Source organism: Hylobates moloch, unplaced genomic scaffold (assembly GCF_009828535.3).
Source record: "Hylobates moloch isolate HMO894 unplaced genomic scaffold, HMol_V3 SCAFFOLD_3, whole genome shotgun sequence".
Taxonomy (NCBI): Eukaryota; Metazoa; Chordata; class Mammalia; order Primates; family Hylobatidae; genus Hylobates; species Hylobates moloch.
The window spans coordinates 21088645-21097793 of record NW_026652278.1 but is presented as its reverse complement, the minus strand read 5'-3'; positions in this window follow the sequence as shown (position 1 = coordinate 21097793).

Here is a 9149-nt window from a genome sequence, read left to right as displayed (position 1 = left end):
AGATATCTATATATCTATCTATATATAAATAGATGTGTATTTTCTTAGAAAGATAGCCGCGGTGTATTGCTAACTGATGAAGCACATCATACAACAATATATCTTAGTATTCCATTTTGTTTGTTTTTTTTTTCCAAAGGAAAGATTACATACAACAAGCCACTAAAAGTGGCTCGCTCTTTGTGACAGGAATTATGGGTGGTTTGTCCTTGCTTTGTTTATATTAATTTTCATTTTTTGTCTTAATGTCTTTGCAATAAGAAAGAAAAGTGAATATTTTAATTAAAAATAAACCCTACAGAATTGTACTTCCGGAGGGTCGACACAGAAGGTTAAATTCATACTGCCTTAATCCCTCAGTTCAGGAGCACCCCACACTTACAGACACCTGGCTTACCTCTGTAGGCCCTAATTATTCCCTGCTGAGCTCAGCCCCTTCCATTTCTCCATTGCCCTCAGAGACAGAGATGCAGCGGTCCAGGTAATGGCCATTATGAGCTGGAAAATCATTGCCGTAGTTACTAGCTCAATTTGTGTGATGCCTTTGATTGGCTGGAATGGAAAGCCTGAGGTTAAAACCAGGTTGAGGGGTGGTGGGTGTTGTAAGGATTGTGGCTGCTGGAGTGGGCACACTGTCCTCTATTTTGCTCCCCAGCCCTCCTTCCTTCTAGGGGATTCTTAGGCCTGGAAGTTACCCATATGATTGGGAGAGGCCATGCTATTTCATCGGATGGTGCTTTGGAACAGAAGTTGTCTGTGTTTGGCCAGCAGAGGTTCAAAGTGCAGCCCCTTCTGCCTGGGGTAACTTTTTAATTCCTTGCTACTTTGTCCCATCGCTGCTTCCTGAAGAGACTATTACCGAGGGAGGGTTCTTTCTGCCTGATTTGTGGCTTCCTCAATAGTGACCAGCCTAATCTATAAACCAGATGCAAGGCCAGCTGTTCGGCGTCCGAGGTCAGATAAGATGAGCTGTATCCAGGATGGTGGGTTTTAGTAAAACCTCCAGCAACTTTCTAGCTGCCCTTCCTCCGGCTCCCCCTTTCTCCCTGCCTCCCTTCAATTTCTAAATCAGTAGCCTGATCAAGTTTAGGTGAAAAGTAAAGGTTTGGCATGTTTGGGCTCTACTTCTCCCCCAGGGAAAGGGTGAGAGGCAGAAAAAGGTGCTTGGCCTAAGTGGAAAGCAATGCGGTGAGCCTGTGATCACGTTGGGGGAGAGGCAAAGGGAGCACCTACTGGTGCGTTCCTGGAAAAGGCTTCAGCAAGTCAATAAGACTACATGAGCCTCAGTTTCCTTATCTGTGAAATAGGAAAAAGGCAGAGGGCAGAGAGCGTTGACCTTACCAGCCTTCTGCCCTAAGCTACTAGGCCTCTGGTGGATTCCTAACAAATGGAAGACAGTATTCCTGGGGGCCCTGCTGGGTGATGACAGCAAGTTTCTCTTCAGTTCGGGCTTACAGGTTCCTAAAGGGGACATCCCTAAAGGTAGAGCACACCGTGTACTCACTATTCTAGAAATAAGAGCAAATAAACGTGGCTGTGACCTATCAGAGTGTGAACTGCAAACTTCCCCTTGTGTTCTCAGCTCTTACAAACAGCTGTGGTGCCGGTTCTGAAGATGCAGCTTCTACTAAGCAAAAGTTTGAGGAGCCAGAGGAAAGCAGAGTTAAGATCAAACTGGAAGATTGTGGCTCTTAGGGCTGCAACAAAACAAAATCCCCAGGATGCAAATCCTGTCAGTAATCACGCACACAGGCACCCACGACTCCTACAAAGCTGAGGATGAGGTGCGGCCTTGGCTGACTGACAAGAACGCTCTGGTCTTGTTTCTGAAAACGTTTGTGCCAACAGAAGAAAATTCCTCCCTCCTGGAAGCCCTGCCTGTCTCCTCTGTGCTTCAATCGTCTGCTATTTATCCTGTGTGGCTGAAACAGACTTTCTCATACCTGTGTCCTAAAGGAATGAGTCTTTGACACCTGAACAAATTGTAGGCTTTAAGCAATACTTTAAACAACCAAGCGTTCTCCTAGATACCACTATAATCTCGGGGGTAGCAGGCTAGTCTGGCCTAATGCCAGATTTCTGAATATTTATTTCACAGTCTCTGTTCCTACTATTTCGTAGTCTCTGCTCCTCCTCCTCCTGCCCCCATTATGTGTTGGCATGAAGAACAAAAACTTTCAGAGGTTGTGAGGAGGAGAAGCAACCACCTGCTCCGGGTACTCAGTATTCAAAGATACGGAATGACTAATAGTGATGTCATTAATTCCAAAGCCACTTTCCATAAAATTTTAGGTTTGCCAAGACACCTTTGCTGTCATAGTGTCCCAAACACTGAGCAAATAAACAATGTGTCCTGGCCGGGAGCAGTGGCTCACGCCTGTAATCCCAGCACTTTGGGAAGCTGAGGCGGGCAGATCACCTGAGGTCAGGAGTTCGAGTGCAGCTTGGTCAACATAGTGAAACCACATCTCTACTAAAAACACAAAAATTAGCCAGGCATAGTGGCAGATGCCTGTAATCCCAGCTACTCAGGAGGCTGAGGCAGGAGAATCACTTGAAACCGGGAAGCAGAGGTTGCAGTGAGCAGAGATCATGCCACTGCATTCCAGCCTGGGCAACAGAGCAAGACTCCTACTCAAAAAAAAAGAAAAAAAAGAATATGTACTAATCTGTCTTTCTCTGGTGATGACACACTCTTGACCCATAGAATGTTTCTCCATCTGTGCAAGTTGGCGACCTGTGTGGCACTGGGCTTGGCATCTGGCAGCTTCTTTCTGGTGGATAGCCATCCATCTAAAGTGAGGCAGGATGTCCCTGACTCCTCCGCCCTCTCCAGTTTCTTGTCTGGAGAAACCAGGAGCCCTCCCACTTCCTGGCATTTCCTCTCTGCTCCTGGTAAAGGCTCTTGAGCCAAGCACGTGGTGTGTCTGTCCCCAGGCTGTGAGTCCAGGGAAGGAAAGCTTGCAAAGCAGAGGATGATATCCTTAAAGGCTTGAAAAGGAGGGAGGTGCTGCTATCCCCCTAAGGTACTGGTATTCCTGTCTATGGCACAGGAACCCCGGCTTCTCCCACCACCTTCCTGTAGAAGGCAGTGTCACAGAATGGCTGTGAGCACAGGTTTTGGAATGAAAAAAGGTGGCATGGACAAGTTATGTATTATCTGAACCCAATTTCCTCATTCACAATTACTCTGACAACCTTATGCAAGGATTAAATGAAGTAATAAATGTAAAATACACAGCATATTGCCTGGCATGTAACAATAGCCAGTAAGTGGTAGCAGTTTTATAAAAAAGTTTTATTACTCCAGGCAAAAGATCATAAAGTCTGTTGGATGGATTCTGTGTTGACCCTAAGGAACAAATTTCTGCTGCTGCAGAAACCAGAGGAACAGGTAAAAGATGTTGCTGGGACAGGTTTCTAAAGATGCCTGGATTTATAATTGCTAATGTATACATGCACATACATAGTTTTCAAGCATTACATGGGATGATGAAGCTCTGGCTGGTTTTTAGGGAGAAAAAAGTTCTCCCAGAACAATTACAACATGTTCACTGCTGCCACTGGGCAACACTACATTTTGCTTATATTCTGTAGGCATTAAGTCAAAGGGCCTTTAGTTTCTTTTTCTTTTTTTTTTTTTTTTAGACTGAGTCTTGCTCTGTCACCCAGGCTGGCATGCAGTGGCATGATCTCGGCTCATTGCAACCTCTGCCTTCCAGGTTCAAGCTATTCTCATGCCTCAGGCCAGGCTGACCCGCCCACCTTGGCCTCCCAAAGTGCTGTGATTACTGGCGTGAGTCACCACGCCTGGCCAGGGCCTTTAGTTTCTAAATCAGCACTGTCCAAAAAAATAACATGAGCAACATATATTATTTAAAATTTTGAACAGTATTGAATTTTCACTCTGAGCCACCCTTTTAATCCCCTGGAAGATAGTGATGTTTCCTATGGGGTGTTGAAGGTTTTGGGAATTTCAACTTGACACCTCTCTCAGTGGCCTCAGTTCTGTCCATCTGATTCTTTAATGCTCTTTGGAAGCTCTTGCTGATAAAGGAACAAGCTGCCTACATCATGACACTGAGAATAATATTTATTCAGCATACTTAAAGCCTGAGATGGGGCTGGGCATGGTGTCTCACGCCCGTAATCCCAGCACTTTGGAAGGCCAAGGCGGGCAGATCACCTGGTCAGGAGTTTGAGACTGGCCTGGCCAACATGGCGAAACCCCTTCCCTACTAAAAATACAAAAATTAGCCTGGTGTGGTGGCAGGTACCTGTAATCCCAGCTACTTGGGAGGCTCAGGTGGGAGAATCGCTTGGACCTGGAAGGCGGGGGTTGCAGTGAGCTGAGATCACACCACTGCACTCCTTCCTGGGCAACAGGGCAAGACTCCACCTGGGGAGGAAAAAAAAAGGCTGAGATGGTGCTGCTCATGAGCACATCCTGAGGGTTGAGGGGGATCGGTGTCTACTGGCCCTTCCATGTGTCATGTGTCATGCCCCACCCATTGGAAACCTCAAATCTAAGGCTGAAAGGCAATTTGCTTTGTGTGTGTGGTTCAAGAAAGGGGAGGGGTGCCTGGGGTTGGGGGAGCTTTTTATTGTAATCTGGGCAAACACCATTCTTGTCAGCCAAGTGCTCACACTTGGGTAACACTTTCTTCCCACAAAGAGTAAGCACGTGTTCTCAAGAGCATGCATGCCCAAGCAATTGCTATCATCAGCAGCTACAGTTAAGAGAAAGAGTTGCTGCCATCGCTGAGCTGTGGGGTCAGCTTCTTCCTCATGCCCTGTGAAGTTCCCATGGTGCAGGGTTCACTACAGGGCCCAGAATGGAGCTGTGAGCCCTTGCCGCATAGCAGACGGCTAAAAAGAAAGAGCTAGGGGGTCACACAGCTGGGACCCGTGGAGCATTGGCCCCTCCAGTGGAGTGAAGCAAGGCTCTGAGTTGGTAATGGGCTCTACAGCAGGCAGGATGTCCAGGCTGCTAGGGACCCCTTCTTGAGGGGGAAGGTAGCTGTTCCTCCACCCTTGGCATCCGGTCCACATGTCTGGTATTGGGTCTGGCTTCCTGTAGGGCAATGGGTCTTAGTTTTCTTTGAGAGACCAGTAAAAATTCCGAAAAGAAATGCATATATAAACACTTGCTAGGGGGTCTTGGAACAGATGGTACACAGTCACAGATATGTGCTTGGGCTCTAGACTCAAGACCACCTAAGCTCAAAATCTGACTCTGAGATTTTAGCCAACTGTTAGCTGTGTACCTTGAAGGTTTAATTAGGCTACCCCCTAGATCTTCTTAGCCGTCTGCTATGCAGCAAGGGCTCACAGCTCCATTCCGGGCCCTGTAGTGAACACTGCACCATGGGAACTTCATGGGGCATGAGGAAGAAGCTGACCCCGCAGCTCAGCGATGGCAGCAACTCTTTGTCTTAACTGTGTTACTTGGCCTGTCTTAGATTTTCCTTTCCTTCTAAATAGCAATAAAAACTTCCATAGGGCTGCTGCGTGATTAAATGAGATAGTACTTAAATGTAGTGTTGCCACCACACGGTAGGAGCTCAGTCATGTTCACCACATGATGGCCTTCAGAGAGGATCTGGCATGAAAACCTTGGATCACTGCCCTGTAAATTGTACTCTGAGTGTCATTAGCCTTTTGAAATATCAGATAACCAGGGAAAGGGCGAACATGAAGTTCCATGGCTGATTATGACACCCTGATTATGAGTTAAGGGACTTCGCTCCTTCCTTCTTCCTTCTCATATCTCAGTATACGGATAAACTTCAGAGTCAACTCAGCCATGTGGGAAGCTAAAGGTCAGTGCAACACAGCTGTGTTTTTGCCCACTGCATGCCATCACAACCTCTGCCCTGCTATTCAGCTAACTCTAGGAAGGGACATCTCGCCTCTTTCTTTGTGATCCATCATTGTGAAGTTAACAAGAATAGATCCAGCCCATAGCTCTAGGTCTTTGCTTCTCTTGCCTGTTGAGTCATGTGTTTGACTTGAAAAGACTTGACGTAGAGGTCAAAACAGCCTAAGATCCTTCCTAAATAAGTGTTTCCTGTGCTTCAGATGTCCCAGCTACTGCAGACGTCATGTGCTTTCCCTTTCCTCTCTGGTCCTCACATTTCTTCTTTGCCCTCACCAAAAATGCTTATGGTAAGCATTATTTTGTGACTGTTCCATCATCTTAATCCAATGAAATATTCTAAAACAAAAGATCTAGAGGTTTAAGATGAATCTTCTAGATTCTGAAGTCAGAGGTTATATTAAAAGGAGAAATCTGGGGCCGGGCATGGTGGCTCACATCTGTAATCCCAGCATTTTGGGAGACCGAGGCATGTGGATCACTTGAGGTCAGGAGTTCAAGACCAGCCTGGCCAACGTGGTGAAACCCTGTCTCTACTAAAAATGCAACAACAAAACAAAATTAGCTGGGTGTGATGGCAGATGCCTGTAATCCCAGCTACTCGAGAGGCTGAGGCAGGAGAATCTCTTGAACCTGGGTGGCTCCAAGTGTGGGGCCTGCCGAGCCCACACCCACCCGGAACTCATGCTGACCCACAAGCACCGCGCGCAGCCCCGGCTCCCACCCGCGCCTCTCCCTCCACACCTCCCCGCAAGCTGAGGGAGTCAGCTTTGGCCTCAGCCAGCCCAGGCCTCAGCCAGCCCAGGAAGGGGTTCCCACAGTGCAGCAGCGGGCTGAAGGGCTCAAGTGCTGCCAAAGTGGGAGCCCAGGCGGAGGAGGCGCCAAGAGCGAGCGAGGGCTGTGAGGGCTGCCAGCACGCTGTCACTTCTCACTTGGGTGGTCAATGGGACGGGGCACCGTGGAGCAGGGGGCGGCGCTCGTCAGGGAGGCTCCAGCTGCACAGGAGCCCATGGCTGTTGGGGGTGGAGGCTCAGGCATGGCAGGCTGCAGGTCCTGAGCCCTACCCCGTGGGGAGGCAGCAAAGGCCCAGCGAGAAGTTGAGCACAGCAGCTGCTGGCCCAGGTGCTAAGCCCCTCAGTGCCCGGGGCCGGCAGGGCAGTCCCGCTGGTCCGAGTGCGGGGTCCGCAGAGCCCACACCCACCCGGAACTCGCGCTGGCCCACAAGTGCCACGCACAGCCCTGGTTCCTGCCCGCGCCTCTCCCTCCACACCTCCCTGCAAGCTGAGGGAGCCAGCTCCAGCCTCGGCCAGCCCAGGCAGGGGCTCCCACAGTGCAGCGGCGGGCTGAAGGGCTCCTCAAGTGCCGCCAAAGTGGGAGCCCAGGCAGAGGAGGCACTGAGAGTGAGCCAGGGCAGCCAGCACGCTGTCACCTCTCACTTACTGTATTTGTTCAGGTGGCCAATATCAAAATCAGAAGCTAATACCACTTCCTGTTGACTCTTGTGTGGAGGAGAGACTAGCATATTAAAATAGAAGTCTTCTTAGGTCAGATTCTCATGTGCATTAACTTTTTTTTTTTTTTTGAGACGGAGTCTCACTCTGTTGCCCAGGCTGGAGTGCAGCGGCCCTATCTTGGCTCAGTGCAACCTCTGCCTCCTGGGGTTCAAGCCATTCTCTTGCCTCAATCTCTGGAGTAGCCGGGACTACAGATGTGTGCCACCACACCTGGTTGATTTTTGTATTTTAGTAGAGATGGGGTTTCACCATGTTGGCCAGGCTGGTCTTGAACTCCTTACCTCAAGTGATCTGCCTGCCTAGGCCTTCCAAAGTGCTGGGATTACAGGTGTGAGCCACTGTGCCTGGCCTTTTTTTTTTTTTTTTTTTAAGACAGGGTCTCACTCCTGTCACTCAGGCAGTGGCAACATCATGGCTCACTGCAGACTTGACTTCTTGGGCTCAGGTAATCCTTCCACCTTAGGCTCCTGAGCAGCTGGGACTACAGGTCAGTGCCACCACATCATTTAGGTAACGGTCCTCTCTCCAGCCACCCACCTTTGCTGAGCCACAGAGGCCTGGATTCTTCAAAACACAGGATTTTTCTTTTTTTGAGACAGGGTCTTGCTCTGTCACCCAGGCTAAGTGCAGTGGTGCAATCTCAGCTCACTGCAACTTCCACCTTCTGGGCTCAGGTTATCCTCCTACCTCAGCCTCCAGAGTAGCTGGGACTACAGGCATGCACAGCCATACCTAATTTTAAAATTTTTACTAGAGATCGGTTTTGCCATATTGCCCAGGCTGGCCTCTTACTCTTGGGCTGAAGTCATCCACCCACTGCGGCCTCCCAAAATGCTAGGATTATAGGCGTGAGCCTCTGCATCCAACCTGGTTCACTAACTCTTTTTTTTTTAGAGATGGAGTTTTGCTCTGTCACGCAGGCTGGAGTGCAGTGGTGCGATCTCGGCTCACTGCAATCTCCGCCCTGTGGTTCAAGTGATTCTCCTGCCTCAGCCTCCCAAGTAGCTGGGACTGCAGGCGTGCACCACCATGCTTGACTAAGTTTTGCATTTTTTAAGTAGAGATGGAGTTTCACTATATGTTCACAAGGCTGGTCTCAAACTCCTGACCTCAGGTGATCTGCCCACCTCGGCCTCCCAAGGTGCTGGGAATACAGGCATGAGCCACTGCACCCGGTCTGTTCATTAACTCTTGAAGTTCACGTTTTTGCTACAGAGTCTTAGTCCTTCCTTAGTATGTGAAAGAAAAGGGCTTCTAAGAAGTGGCTAAAGAAGACACAGTTCAATGGGGACTAGGGGTGTGACAACTACTTGACTGGACTAGGGTCCAGTTGTGTTAAGTAGCAAACCACTGAACTTCTTTGACATCACACTTACCAGAGAGCAAGATACTCCAAGCCAGTGGTTCCCAAACTTCAGCATCACAATCCCCATGGAGAGCTTGTTAGTTACAACATAGATTTCTGGCTAGAATTTCTAACTCCGTACATCTGATCTGGGGCCCAAGAATCTGCATTTCTAAGAATTCCAGGTGATATGGATACTGCTTCTCTGGAGACCACTCTTGGACCACATTTAGGAGCATCTCTGCTTCAAGCAGCTATCATGTCTTCAAAGGGCCCAGCTACTGAAATGTCACAAGGGATTGCATTTGGGGTAGTCTTGGCTATGGTGAGCCTGCAGGTGGGGGGAAAACTTGACACAGAATGGAACTCCTCGGATGCTCCAGGAGAGATGTCCGTCTCAAAAAAAAAAAAA